The sequence below is a fragment of the Phoenix dactylifera genome, chromosome 11, assembly GCF_051530095.1.
Source record: "Phoenix dactylifera cultivar Ajwa chromosome 11, Ajwa_hap1_PhDact_Kaust_v1.1, whole genome shotgun sequence".
NCBI classification, from domain to species: Eukaryota; Viridiplantae; Streptophyta; class Magnoliopsida; order Arecales; family Arecaceae; genus Phoenix; species Phoenix dactylifera.
The window spans coordinates 8635001-8648866 of record NC_143200.1 but is presented as its reverse complement, the minus strand read 5'-3'; the positions used below and the strand labels follow the sequence as shown (position 1 = coordinate 8648866).

General features: G+C 44.1%; 2 long non-coding RNA genes across 2 annotated transcripts; both read right to left on the bottom strand.

Moving 5' to 3' along the window:
* Nucleotides 1-2247: 2247 nt before the first annotated feature.
* On the bottom strand, nucleotides 2248-4065 carry LOC148700633 (uncharacterized). Its single transcript, XR_015971119.2, has 2 exons — nucleotides 3595-4065; nucleotides 2248-2425 (listed from the first exon to the last, which is right to left on the bottom strand). It is a non-coding gene; the product is annotated as an uncharacterized LOC148700633 (long non-coding RNA).
* Nucleotides 4066-6155: 2090 nt separating this feature from the next.
* On the bottom strand, nucleotides 6156-9260 carry LOC148700632 (uncharacterized). Its single transcript, XR_015971589.1, has 3 exons — nucleotides 9138-9260; nucleotides 7503-7553; nucleotides 6156-6333 (listed from the first exon to the last, which is right to left on the bottom strand). It is a non-coding gene; the product is annotated as an uncharacterized LOC148700632 (long non-coding RNA).
* Between the last annotated feature and the right edge of the window lie 4606 nt (nucleotides 9261-13866).

Here is a 13866-nt window from a genome sequence, read left to right as displayed (position 1 = left end):
AGGCCAGGGTGGGGGCTGACATGCCGCCTAACGACCCTAGATCAAGATCCACTAGGGTCAATTCAAAATCACTGTGAAGAGTTCCTACTGGATCCAACTACCTTAGAGAGATTAAAAAAAGAAAGTCTAAATAGAGAGAGAAACAAGAAAGAGAAAGAATGGAAAAGAGAAAGAATCTCAATCTGGTTCAATTAGGCGTCTGGGTTTGGTTGTCAATGACGTAGGTCAAGCTAGATCAATTAACATGTCTAGCATGAGTCACCAGGGGGAAACTTTGCAAAGAGAGAAACAAGAGAGTGAAAGATTGGGAAGAGAAAGAAAGGAGAGAGGAAGAGAGAACAAGGTCTTTCTCTAGCCAAGATAAGAAGGGAGAGGGAGAGGGTGCCTTTGGTGGTGCCTCGAGTAAAGAGACTCACGGTCACCCACTATGGGTGGCGATTGATGGTAGCCGACGGCAACAGGTAGCGACGACCAGCAACATCGGATCAAAACATGAGTTCCAACCCCCTTAAATCACAAAAACGAGGCGTTCTGGCATCGAAACTCTAGCCAAGTCTATAAGCCACTGCGGGGAGCCGGAAGGGGACCCCTGCGACATGCGCCGATGGCAAAACAAGTTGGAATGAAGAAGAAAAGCAATCGATCCACTAAAATAGGAAAAACAGAGCATCACCCTTTCTAGCAAAAATCTGGCGATCACTAGCCTTATCGGGTCTCTCAACGATCTTGGAAGAAGGAGAGAAAGAGTAGCTCAAGGGAGGCCGGGTCCTTATGTGGTTTCTGATAATAGTTGGCCACGACAATGATGTTGACATGATCGACGACTATGGAAGAATCGAAGAGGAATCTAGTGATGGTTGGGTTCTCCGGTGAAGTGGAAGAGGCATGACGGAAGCTCTAAATAGAGCTCAGTCGTGACCGGATCTGACCCAGAGTCAGATTCCATCCGACCAACTCGAGGTGGAAGAAGACTTCCATTGGAAGTCCTCTTCTCTCTAGGCACATGCGCAAAATATGCCATTTTTCTTTTTTTGTTTAGCCAAAGTGATTGATCCGGTCAAGTGGACTAGGCCCAGTTTGCTGGGTTTTACAATAGCAATCGACCCCACCAAACTTTCCACCAGCACATTTTAAATTTTGGGGCTACTATTCACTTTCATACCCAACTAAGCTCAAGTCCTTAATCAACTTCCAATTTTTGCTGAATCTGATTGATAATATCTTTTGTTCTCAACTTCAAAGTTTTAACGTTGTACCAAACCAATATATCCTAGCATCGACTTGTAGGCAAAGAGATTTCTAAGAAAACTAATACTGCATCCATTACCCACCTGCCAACAAACAGCATGAGTCATCCATTCGCTCTGGCACATGGCTCTCGACAATGATGACGCCCCTTTCTTAACTGAAGTTTTCGGACCATTGAAATTATACTTAGATTGTTCCAATTTAACCCAAAGAGAATTTGAACTAAGCATAATGTGAATAAGAAAGGGGATATAGACAACCGTGTTTCAGCCCACAGATGACGAAAACCACTGTGAAGGACTGCCATTGATCAGAACAGAGAATGAAAGATTGTTTATGCAGCACATTATCCATCTTACAAACTTCGCGTGAAATCCAATAGTGATTAAGAATGGTTTCCAGATATTGCCAAGACATTCGATCATAGGCCTTTACCATATCGGCCTTAATAACATTAAAGCTTTCCTCTTTGACAAGAATGAATGTATGCGCGTCTCAGAGAGAGAGAGAGAGCAAGATTTGTTCATGGATGTTGCTCTGATGGAATCTATCAGATTCTCATGCTTCCTATGTACGGCTGGCTCCATGAGTAAAGTCATTACCGAAGATTTTGGAATTGCTGCTCATCTTCTTTCAAGTGGGTAGAGACAGGCTAGAATGCAATAAAACAGGCTATTATCAGTAATTCATCTCTGTTTCCAGCCTCAAATCGGATAGATCTTGTTGGATCTGCATTCACTCTAGTCAATGTACTGCATCAATCTTCCACATTAGTCAATGCATCTGCCTTCCAGTCCAGATCCCATATGTTGGGCGCCACTACATAGTCTCGTATGAGCAAAATTAAGCAAACAGATTCCAGGGACTAATTAAACAAACGTACAACAGTCAAACCACAACACTATGATTGTCACGCCCCGGACCCGGATCCGTGACACGGCCGTGCTATTGCCGACTACCGCCCACAATAGCACGCAGCCTCATACCTGGGTAACAGGGTAGTCAAACCAACCAAATCTTTTCATATGAAAGCATTCTTAATACAACATGCTGGTCAGTACCCAAATACAGAGCTTCTATGTAGTTTATGTACACAAAAGTATACTTGCTTTACCCCAAAAGAAAGAAGCCCTGATATCAAATTAACGTGTCTCTGGCAGCTATCAGTGATGAGGATCTGAAAGAAAAAGTAAATGAACGGATATGAGCTACACGGCTCAGTAAGTAATCATACATAATCTTTCTAGATCGAACATAATGGTAACCATGTTTATGCAGGGTTTGAGAAGCTGACATGCGTATTATCTCACAAGTTATCATGGCAAAATATGTATGCTTGGAAAACAAAGCAGTATTTTCAGTCAAACAGAATTTTCATAAAACGTAAGAATTCATGCGATTAGCATCATTTAAAGGAGATAGCGGTTTTAGCAAAATACAACATTTCATAAGGATATATTCAAAAATCCGTTGTAAAACAATGTATGCTTTGGCCAGGCACGTTCATAAATGTCACGGTCCGCCTGCGCAGGGCACGTGACTATCGGGCCCACATGAGGGGGAAACACGGGGCTCCCCTGCCAGATGTTGGCCGGTTCCGGGGCTTCACGCAAGCGTCCTTCACCCCTCACCGATTTTGCTTCTCCCCAAAAACGCATCTGCAGGATTTGGAAGCACCCGCCTCATATACCCAGGCTCTGAAACGAGCCTCATGATCATGCTTCAAATATCATTTTCATAAAGTATGCATATGAAACCGTGCCCCCGGCATGCCGTGGTCCATTCTCTCGGATGCTACTGCGAAGTCCATTCGGCCATTGGCGGGGCCAGCTAGTCATTCTCGGCCACTAGCAAGGCCAGCAAAGTTATTCTCTGCAAGGCCAGCTCAGTTGCATTCGATCAGTAGCATCTTTGAGCTCATTATAGTGCCTCTTGGCTAGCTAAGACTTTATAAACTTACATGCATGATTAAAATATCAGCATCATCATGTTGCATACATAGCCATAGCTTCTGAGATCATGCAAGTTACTTATGCATTGTAACATATCATGCATGAAACATATATACTTAAAATAAATGCTTAGGAAACATTAATAACATGTGATGATCCATAACAAGATTAGAACATGTTACTTACTTTCTTCACAAATCATGTATACAATTCAAATTGTATGAAAAACACTGGTTCATCTTATAAAACGTAATACAAGATCTACGATAAGATTAAGATAGAGTACTTACTTTCTTCACAAATCATGCATACAATTCAAATTGTATAAAAAACACTGGTTCATCTTATAAAACGTAATACAAGATCTACGATAAGATTAAGACATATTACTTACATCAATTCGCTTTCCAAATTGCTCAAGTCCAGGTGACAAATTCTTAATCACCTAAAACAACATCATAGGGTTTACATTATTCCCCATTTATTTATTATAAAATCTCTTAGTTCATCATACTATGAACTTACTTGCTTGGGTCCTATCCAAGGATTTAGCCCAAGTCCAATTTGAAGCCTTTAGGGTTCGATTTAAAACCAAATTGGGTCCACATGGGTTGATTGGGTTTTTAATTAAAGGATTGGGCCTCGTTTATAATTGGGTCCAACCTTTTCTAGCCAATTGGATCCTCTGATTTGGTCAATGTGGCTCATTTGGGCCTGAGTTAGGATTAGCCCAAGGTCAATTCGACCTTCTGTCAGTTGAATTGGGCTTGAATTGGGCCTGATTTACAATCAATTAGGTCTGCTGAGACCAACTCAGCTTAATTGGATTCGGACCCAATTTAATTTGAGCTTAATTCGGTTCAGATTTGACCCAATTTGTAGTTTGGGCTTGTCCAGGCTTAGCCCAATCTGATTGGGCTCGGGTTCAGGTTCAATTGGCTAAACCAATTTCTTATTATTGGGCTTAACGGGTTTCGGACCCGAACCCCGATCCGTCCCGTTAGGCCGGACCCATTAAGGGGCTCTTCTCTCTTTTTTTTTTTCTTCTTTTCTTTTCCTTTTCCCTTTTTTTTTTCTTTCTTTTTCTTTTTCTTTCTCCCTCTTTTCTTTTCTTTTTCTTCTCTTTTCCAGAACCTTCCCGGCTCTTCACTCCCTCCTCTCTTCACCCTTTCTCCTCCTCTCTTCTCCGACGAAGGCAGGACGGCGAGCGGAGGGGGCCGGGCCCCGACCGGCGGCATCCGCGGCCAGGCCCCGCGGCATCCCCGGCCGAGCCTACGGCGCTCTCGGCCGCGCCTGCGGTCGACGCTCGTGTCGACGGTGCTCGCAGCCGAAGCCGGCGGCCACCGCACACGACGCCGAGCTGATGAGTCCCCCCCTCCCTCTTTTCTTCTTTCTTTCCTTCTTTCCTTCTTTCTTTTCTTCCCGTTTTCTTTTCTTCTCTGTTTCCCCTCTCTTCTTTCGTGACCATAGAGGGGGGGGAGACCCCATGCCGGGGCTCGGAGGGCCGGATTGAGGTCGGTCGGCGGCTCCCGTGGCGCCTGCAGCAGCCGCGGCCCATGGTCGCCGACCCTCTCTCCTTCCCGTGGAGAAGAGAGACCTCGAGGGAGGAACAGCCCGCGGCGGGGACCAACGGCGCTGACGACGCTCGCGGCCGCACACGGGAGTCCCCTCTTCCCTCTCTCCTTTTTCTTCTTTCTCCTCCCTTCTTCTCTTCACCGAGACCCCCCTATCCCACTCTAATCTCCTCCCCTTCCCATCTCAAGGAAGAAGAGGAGGCGGCTTGGGAGAGGCCGAGCTTGGGGTCACGCCACGGCCGGCGGCGCCCGCGGCTGACTCCTGCGGCCGTGTCCGTGGCCATGCTCGCAGCCGGTCCGCGGCCTGTGCCTGCGGCCGAGCCGAGGCCGGCAACGTTCACGCCGTCGGCGACGTCCCTGGCTGCGCATGGTTAACCCCCTCCCCCTTCATCATCTTTTCTTTTAATTCATACGCTGAACAATTGAAGGGAGGTAGCCGGGAGGGATTTACCTTGATTCCGAAGGAGATTGCAGTATCCCGTGCTCCGGTGCCTCCATTCCAACACCTCCTCTGCCGGTTCACAGGTTCTTGAGATTTTTGAAGGGAGAACTAGTAGGTTTTTAAGTGGTTTAGGGGGGGGGGGTGCGAGGTGTCACGCCCAGCTTCCTCCTCATGAAAGGCTTAACAGCTGGGTCTTCCACAGCTTCCCAACTGGCCCTACCCTAGTCACATCCATCCTCAGGCTATGAGATAGCAGCCATCAAATGGCTGCCAACAATGGGCCCCAGTTGGGCCCATTAGGTGTCCTGGCCCAATGCTCAAGTACGGGCCCAAAAAGGTATTGGGCTTAAATTGGGCCCGGATATTACATCCTACCCCCTTTAAAATAAATTTCATCCTCGAAATTAAACATACCTCAGGTGGACCGATGTAGTGAGGACTCATTTTGCCGTATCGCCCAAATCGGGCAACACCCTTGAAAAGAACATTTTTAGGTAGACAAAGTTTCCCTCCAAAAATTTCAGTTCTCATAGCTTAACAAGAATCGCCCGGTAGGGGGCCTTGATGATGGGTCCCTCTCCTAAGATCGATGGTGAATTCGATTTCTCAACCGGGGGTAATTCCGGTAATTCATCAGGGTAAATGTCTGAGTATTCCCTATTTCTTATAGCTACCTAGCAGTCAAGAGTTTAGGGTGAAACTGAAATAAATTGCTTTCTTCGACTAAGGTATTATGACAATCTTAACATATTATGATACTCTTAACTACCCATTACCCCAATTTTTTTTTTTTTTTTTTTTTTTTACGGTTATAGTCTTGTTAAACCTAGAGCTCTGATACCACTAGATGTCACGCCCCGGACCCGGATCCGTGACACGGCCGTGCTATTGCCGACTACCGCCCACAATAGCACGCAACCTCATACCTGGGTAACAGGATTTTCAAACCAACCAAATCTTTTTATATGAAAGCATTCTTAATACAACATGCTGGTCAGTACCCAAATACAGAGCTTCTATGTAGTTTATGTACACAAAAGTATACTTGCTTTACCCCAAAAGAAAGAAGCCCTGATATCAAATTAACGTGTCTCTGGCAGCTATCAGTGATGAGGATCTGAAAGAAAAAGTAAATGAACGGATATGAGCTACACGGCTTAGTAAGTAATCATACATAATCTTACCGGATCGAACATAATGGTAACCATGTTTATGCAGGGTTTGAGAAGCTGACATGCGTATTATCTCACAATTTATCATGGCAAAATATGTATGCTTGGAAAACAAAGCAGTATTTTCAGTCAAACAGAATTTTCATAAAACATAAGAATTCATGCAATTAGCATCTTTTAAAGGAGATAGCGGTTTTAGCAAAATACAACATTTCATAAGGATATATTCAAAAACCCGTTGTAAAACAATGTATGCTTTGGCCAGGCACGTTCATAAATGTCATGGTCCGCCTGCGCAGGGCACGTGACTATCGGGCCCACATGAGGGGGAAACACGGAGCACCCCTGCCAGATGTTGGCCGGTTCCGGGGCTTCACGCAAGCGTCCTTCACCCCTCACCGATTTTGCTTCTCCCCAAAAACGCATCTGCAGGATTTGGAAGCACCCGCCTCATATACCCAGGCTCTGAAACGAGCCTCATGATCATACTTCAAATATCATTTTCATAAAGTATGCATATGAAACCGTGCCCCCGGCATGCCGTGGTCCATTCTCTCGGATGCTACTGCGAAGTCCATTCGGCCATTGGCGGGGCCAGCTAGTCATTCTCGGCCACTAGCAAGGCCAGCAAAGTTATTCTCTGCAAGGCCAGCTCAGTTGCATTCGATCAGTAGCATCTTTGAGCCCATTATAGTGCCTCTTGGCTAGTTAAGACTTTATAAACTTACATGCATGATTAAAATATCAGCATCATCATGTTGCATACATAGCCATAGCTTCTGAGATCATGCAAGTTACTTATGCATTGTAACATATCATGCATGAAACATATATACTTAAAATAAATGCTTAGGAAACATTAATAACATGACATGATCCATAACAGGATTAGAACATGTTACTTACTTTCTTCACAAATCATGTATACAATTCAAATTGTATGAAAAACACTGATTTATCTTATAAAACGTAATACAAGATCTACGATAAGATTAAGATAGAGTACTTACTTTCTTCACAAATCATGCATACAATTCAAATTGTATGAAAAACACTGGTTCATCTTATAAAACGTAATACAAGATCTACGATAAGATTAAGACAGATTACTTACATCAATTCGCTTTCCAAATTGCTCAAGTCCAGGTGACAAATCCTTAATCACCTAAAACAACATCATAGGGTTTACATTATTCCCCATTTATTTATTATAAAATCTCTTAGTTCATCATACTATGAACTTACTTGCTTGGTTCCTATCCAAGGATTTAACCCAAGTCCAATTTGAAGCCTTTAGGGTTCGATTTAAAACCAAATTGGGTCCACATGGGTTGATTGGGTTTTTAATTAAAGGATTGGGCCTCGTTTATAATTGGGTCCAACCTTTTCTACCCAATTGGATCCTCTGATTTGGTCAATGTGGCTCATTTGGGTCTAAGTCAGGATTAGCCCAAGGTCAATTCGACCTTCTGTCAGTTGAATTGGGCTTGAATTGGGCCTGATTTACAATCAATTAGGTCTGCTGAGACCAAGTCAGCTTAATTGGATTCGGACCCAATTTAATTTGAGCTTAATTCGGTTCAGATTTGACCCAATTTGCAGTTTGGGCTCGTCCAGACTTAGCCCAATCTGATTGGGCTCGGGTTCAGGTTCAATTGGCTAAACCAATTTCTTATTATTGGGCTTAACGGGTTTCGGACCCGAACCCCGATCCGTCCCGTTAGGCCGGACCCGTTAAGGGGCTCTTCTCTCTCTTTTTTTTTCTTCTTTTCTTTTCCTTTTCCCTTTTTTTTTCTTTCTTTTTCTTTTTCTTTCTCCCTCTTTTCTTTTCCTTTTCTTCTCTTTTCCATAACCTTCCCGACTCTTCACTCCCTCCTCTCTTCACCCTTTCTCCTCCTCTCTTCTCCGACGAAGGCAGGACGGCGAGCGGAGGGGGCCGGGCCACGACCGGCGGCATCCGCGGCCAGGCCCCGCGGCGTCCCCGGCCGAGCCTACGGCGCTCTCGGCCGCGCCTGCGGTCGACGCTCGTGTCGACGGTGCTTGCAACCGAAGCCGGCGGCCACCGCACACGACGCCGAGCTGATGAGTCCCCCTCTCTCCCTCTTTTCTTCTTTCTTTCCTTCTTTCCTTCTTTCTTTTCTTCCTGTTTTCTTTTCTTCTCTGTTTCCCCTCTCTTCTTTCGTGACCATAGAGGGGGGGGGGGCGACCCCATGCCGGGGCTCGGAGGGCCGGATTGAGGTCGGTCGGCGGCTCTCGTGGCGCCTGCAGCAGCCGCGGCCCGTGGTCGCCGACCCTCTCTCCTTCCCGTGGAGAAGAGAGACCTCGAGGGAGGAACAGCCCGCGGCGGGGACCAACGGCGCTGACGACGCTCGCGGCCGCACACCGGAGTCCCCTCTTCCCTCTCTCCTTTTTCTTCTTTCTCCTCCCTTCTTCTCTTCACCGAGACCCCCCTATCCCACTCTAATCTCCTCCCCTTCCCATCTCAAGGAAGAAGAGGAGGCGGCTTGGGAGAGGCCGAGCTTGGGGTCACGCCACGGCCGGCGGCGCCCGCGGCTGACTCCTGCGGCCGTGTCCGTGGCCGTGCTCGCAGCCGGTCCGCGGCCTGTGCCTGCGGCCGAGCCGAGGCCGGCAACGTTCACGCCGTCGGCGACGTCCCTGGATGCGCATGGTTAACCCCCTCCCCCTTCATCTTCTTTTCTTTTAATTCATACGCTGAACAATTGAAGGGAGGTAGCCGGGAGGGATTTACCTTGATTCCGAAGGAGATTGCAGTATCCCGTGCTCCGGTGCCTCCATTCCAACACCTCCTCTGCCGGTTCACAGGTTCTTGAGATTTTTGAAGGGAGAACTAGTAGGTTTTTAAGTGGTTTAGGGGGGGGGGGGGTGCGAGGTGTCACGCCCAGCTTCCTCCTCATGAAAGGCTTAACAGCTGGGTCTTCCACAGCTTCCCAGCTGGCCCTACCCTAGTCACATCCATCCTCAGGCTATGAGATAGCAGCCATCTAATGGCTGCCAACAATGAGCCCCAGTTGGGCCCATTAGGTGTCCTGGCCCAATGCTCAAGTACGGGCCCAAAAAAGTATTGGGCTTAAATTGGGCCCGGATATTACAATGATACCCAATGCAACAACCCACCAAGCTACCAAGCAATTATGAAAGCAAAAAAGCACAGAGGAAAAAAAAAATCAAATGCCAAGAGAGCGCACACACGCAAGGCACGCCAATTTTAACGTGCCTCCAGTGCAGAGGAAAAAACCATCCCCCAATGGATGCACTATATCACGAGAACAATTACAATATCCCCCAAGCTTTTTTTTTTGTTGCTTAGGCGGGTTCTTAATATCCCCCAAGCTTTGCCGGAACTTGAGATCACAAATATTAGAGAAGATACAAGAGAATACCCCTCTCTAGTCAAACACAATCACCTCAAAAATCCTCAAGAATTTCACGAAATTTACGTGTTTCGGCGAAATCCATCACCGCATTGAGATTTTCCACCTTGAGTACTACGACTCCCCAGCATCACCCAAAAACTTTTCTAGAGAGAACCCCAATTTTCTGTTTTGTAGACAAACTTGATCAAATGTCGAGCGGCCCGCCTGGCCCGGCAAGTCTAAAATAGGCTTGGACTTGGTTTTCAAGCCTGGTGGGTAGAGCCGGGCCTGAAAAACTGAGCCTGCCTTTTAAATGAGCCGCGCTTGGGTTTATGTCGACCCAGACACAAGTCTAGTATTTCTATAATATATAATATAATATAATATAATATAATATAATATTATATTATATTAGGCTTTTTGCGTATATATTCTTCTAAATATTGAAATTTTAATGAATACGCTCCTAAAATTAATATTTGCATGTATACCCTTATAAAATATTTATTTTGCGTGTATATTCTTTTTTTTTCTTATGCCAACACCATCAAACATCGTAAAAAAATTAAAGGTTTAAAATTAAAAATAACTGAAATATTCTTAATAGGTAGATTTGTAAAAAAAAATTATAAGGATATATATGTAAATAATGTTTTGCAAGGGTATTCATTATATTTCATATATTTAGGAGGGTTTACATGCAAAAAAAATCTAAGTTTATTTTTTTCTATTTCAACCTGTTTTAATGCTTGAATATTTTTGTCATTTCAATTTTAAACCGTTAACTTCTTAATGGCGTTAGATGGCATAGATTTAAAAAAAAAAGTATACATACGAAACAAGTATTTAATAAGGATATACATACAAAAATATCAATTTTAGAAGAGTATTCACGCAAATTTCAATATTTAGAAGGATATGTATAAAAAAAAATCCTATAATATAATAAATTATATAGTTTAAAATATTCTTTTTTTTCATCTTCTTCTTCTTTTTTTTTTTTGGGTTCTTTTCTCCGCCCTGCCCACTCGTCCCATATCCATTCCAATCTTTCCCAAATCCCAATCCCTCTCCCACTATCCCCTTAAACCTCTCTCCTTCTCTTCCCCACACCTACTCTCCTACTCTTTCTCTAAAGCCTCACCCGGCAGGCTGCAATTCCTTCCTCATCTTCTTCACTTATTTTTTTTTTTTTTTTGGTAAAAATGGCTACTCATTCAAATAGATCTAACATGAGTACCATCTTCTTCACTTATCGCTCAGGGTGTGGATAAACGATAGCATCTTTGATGGAGCGAGCTTGGTGGGATGGGCTTGGTGGATGGGGGGAAGAGATGAAGGGCATTGTAGAGGGCCAAAGGGAGGAAGTTTGAGGCTCGGCCCGAAATCCCGAAGCTCGATAAGTAGCGGGCTCAGGCCTAAAAAGCAGGCTCAAAAGCGGAATCGAGCTAAACTGGACTAAATCAAGCGGCATCCTAAGCTAAGCCCGACGAAAATGCGTTTCAACTTATCCATTGCGCAGGTCAAGTTACAAAGCCAGGCTCCCTCCCTCTTCCAAGTACTTCTGGGACAAGAAGAAGTATTTTTTTTTCTGAATGACTACATGGACTCCTAAAAGAAGAGTCTTCTTTCTTTTTGTTTCATTATGGTTTCAGTTTTTGTCAAGATTTGGAAACATTAACAAAATACCAACATTTTGATTCCTAATTTATACAACCTATAGTATATTTAGCACTAACTTCATTGGCTCCTTCAGTTGTTGGTTGACATTTAAGGCAGGGGACTTCTAAAACATGGTTATCAGTTTTCTGGCAGTTTAGACATTCTCGATCATATTTAGTGGTCCGGATTTTCATTTTGGAGTTTTTTTCATTGAATTTGATTTAACTAGATTCGTGGTCAAACCTAGTTATATTTTAGACAACATGCTTCACTTAATCATGAATCAAGATTTAGATATTTTGATACTTATAATAGATCAAGGAACCAATCACTACATGAAAAAGGACCTATCCCGACGCTTTTTTGGACCTTTAGCGACGCTCTTTAGCGTCGGCTAAAGTACTGCCGATGCAACGCCAAGCATCGCCAAAGCGTCGGAGATACCAGAGTGGCAAAAGTTTTTGCCGACGTAGGAGGAAAGCGTCGGCAAAAATCGGGCTTTACCGATGCTTATGTAGCGTCGGCGATAACCCGACGAACAATTTCGTCACGGGTTTCCTCCTGGTTTTCCCCGACGCTTTATAGCGTCGCAAATTTCCGACGTTTTAAAGCGTCGGCATATCCTTATTTGTCGACAGTAACATAAGTGTTTGAAGCGTTGGCATAAGCATGCCGGTGCGGTGCCACGACGTCTTTTACCGACGCTTAAAAGCGTCGGAAAATATTTTTTTTTTTTTAAAAATAAAACACCAATCCATATTATAAAACACACATTACAAAACATACATTATAACAATATGAACCTGTATTACATTGATACATTGACACAAACACCTAGATCATTCGAAATATGAATATTGTCATATCTGATTAAAAATTTGCTTAATAAGTTTCAAATTACAATGTACTCTGAAAAATAAGAAACATATACATATTAAACTCATAAAAGATAATCTAGAATGCATCAGGGACGGGATTCAGCTCCATCATCATCTCTACAAGCATATGAAGTATCAGGAATTTACAAAAAAAAAGAGAAATCTTAGAAGTTAGGAATAATGTGATACATTAACTCATATATCATAATTGATAATATGTAAAGTATTAAAATATATATAGTTATTTACCTGAGAAGGGAGAAATCGTTGTAAGATGGATGAAATATTCGTAAGCTGAGACTGCAAATTTGCTTGGTTTTGCTTCAGCTCTTCAATAGTTGCTTGAAGATGACGAACTTCCGCAGTGTTACTAGATTCTCTGGCATTTCTTGTATATGTGCCCACTGAAGACAACTGAGTGGGAGTAACTCAAACGCCGTAACCCCTCACTCGACCATAACGCTCTGGGCCCATCAATTTAGCGAGCACTTGAGCTTCAATATGATTGGTCGCGTCGGATGATGATGACCCCCCGACGCATACCTCACAGTTCTGAAGGATCATCAAAGTGGATAGGAGGCGGCAATTTATTACAGAACCCTTATCCAAACGTTGCGAAATTTAGGTTGCAGGTCGCGCTGCAACACACATCTAGTTAACAATTCAACAGGAAAGTAAATATAAATGAACCACGAGGCATATATGGTTTGAATAACATATTTATAACCAAGGGAACCTGCAAGATCCACACCATCTCATAATAAAATAAAGATCAGCATAAACAATGGAAAAAATTTCCTTCCGCTGCTAATGAACCCTTATCAGGCTTCAAATAAAGTTTTTGAAAATAAGAGCAATCATAAAAGAAAACCAGGCAAGAAACACATAATAAAGCACACCAAAGATTTTCCTAAGCAAACAAGCAACCAACATGAAGTACTGCAATAACCCTCTCTTGCAATAAAAGCTGACATAACCAATAAAAAACATCCCACTTATGGAGGGTAATGAATTTTGCTATGGTGCTTTTATTTAGAGGTACTGCCAAAAGGGCCTCTCCACTCAGGCCCTCAGTCCATGGGGGCTTCAGCCCACAGTGTGGAACAATCTGAATTTTTAAGGTGCTCATGCAAGGATAGGATTCACCTATCATAGGGTTTTTGGGATTACAGCTTTGTATCATTTGAGGTATCATAGGGCTTCCATGTGCTCCTGAGATTTAAGCAGTTATGCAGCTTAACGGAGAGTATGAGGATCACTTACCTCAGACGACGGCGATGTCGATGGCGGCGGAGTAGCTAGGGCTCGCTCGGGATGGAGGTGAGATGTCGGCGCGCAGCTAGGGCATCGACCGACAGAGGATGAGGAGACGGGGCCGGGTGAGAGTTAAAGACAAGAAGAAAACAAAGAGGAGGAGGAGGAGGAGGAGGAGTAGGAGGCTTACCTCAGATGACGGCAAGGTCGACGGCGACAGAGAAGCGGAATCTTCGATCGTCGATCGGGGCTAGGGATGGAGGTGAGATTAGTTTGAGGAGGAGGAGGAGGAGGAGGAGAAGGAGGAGGC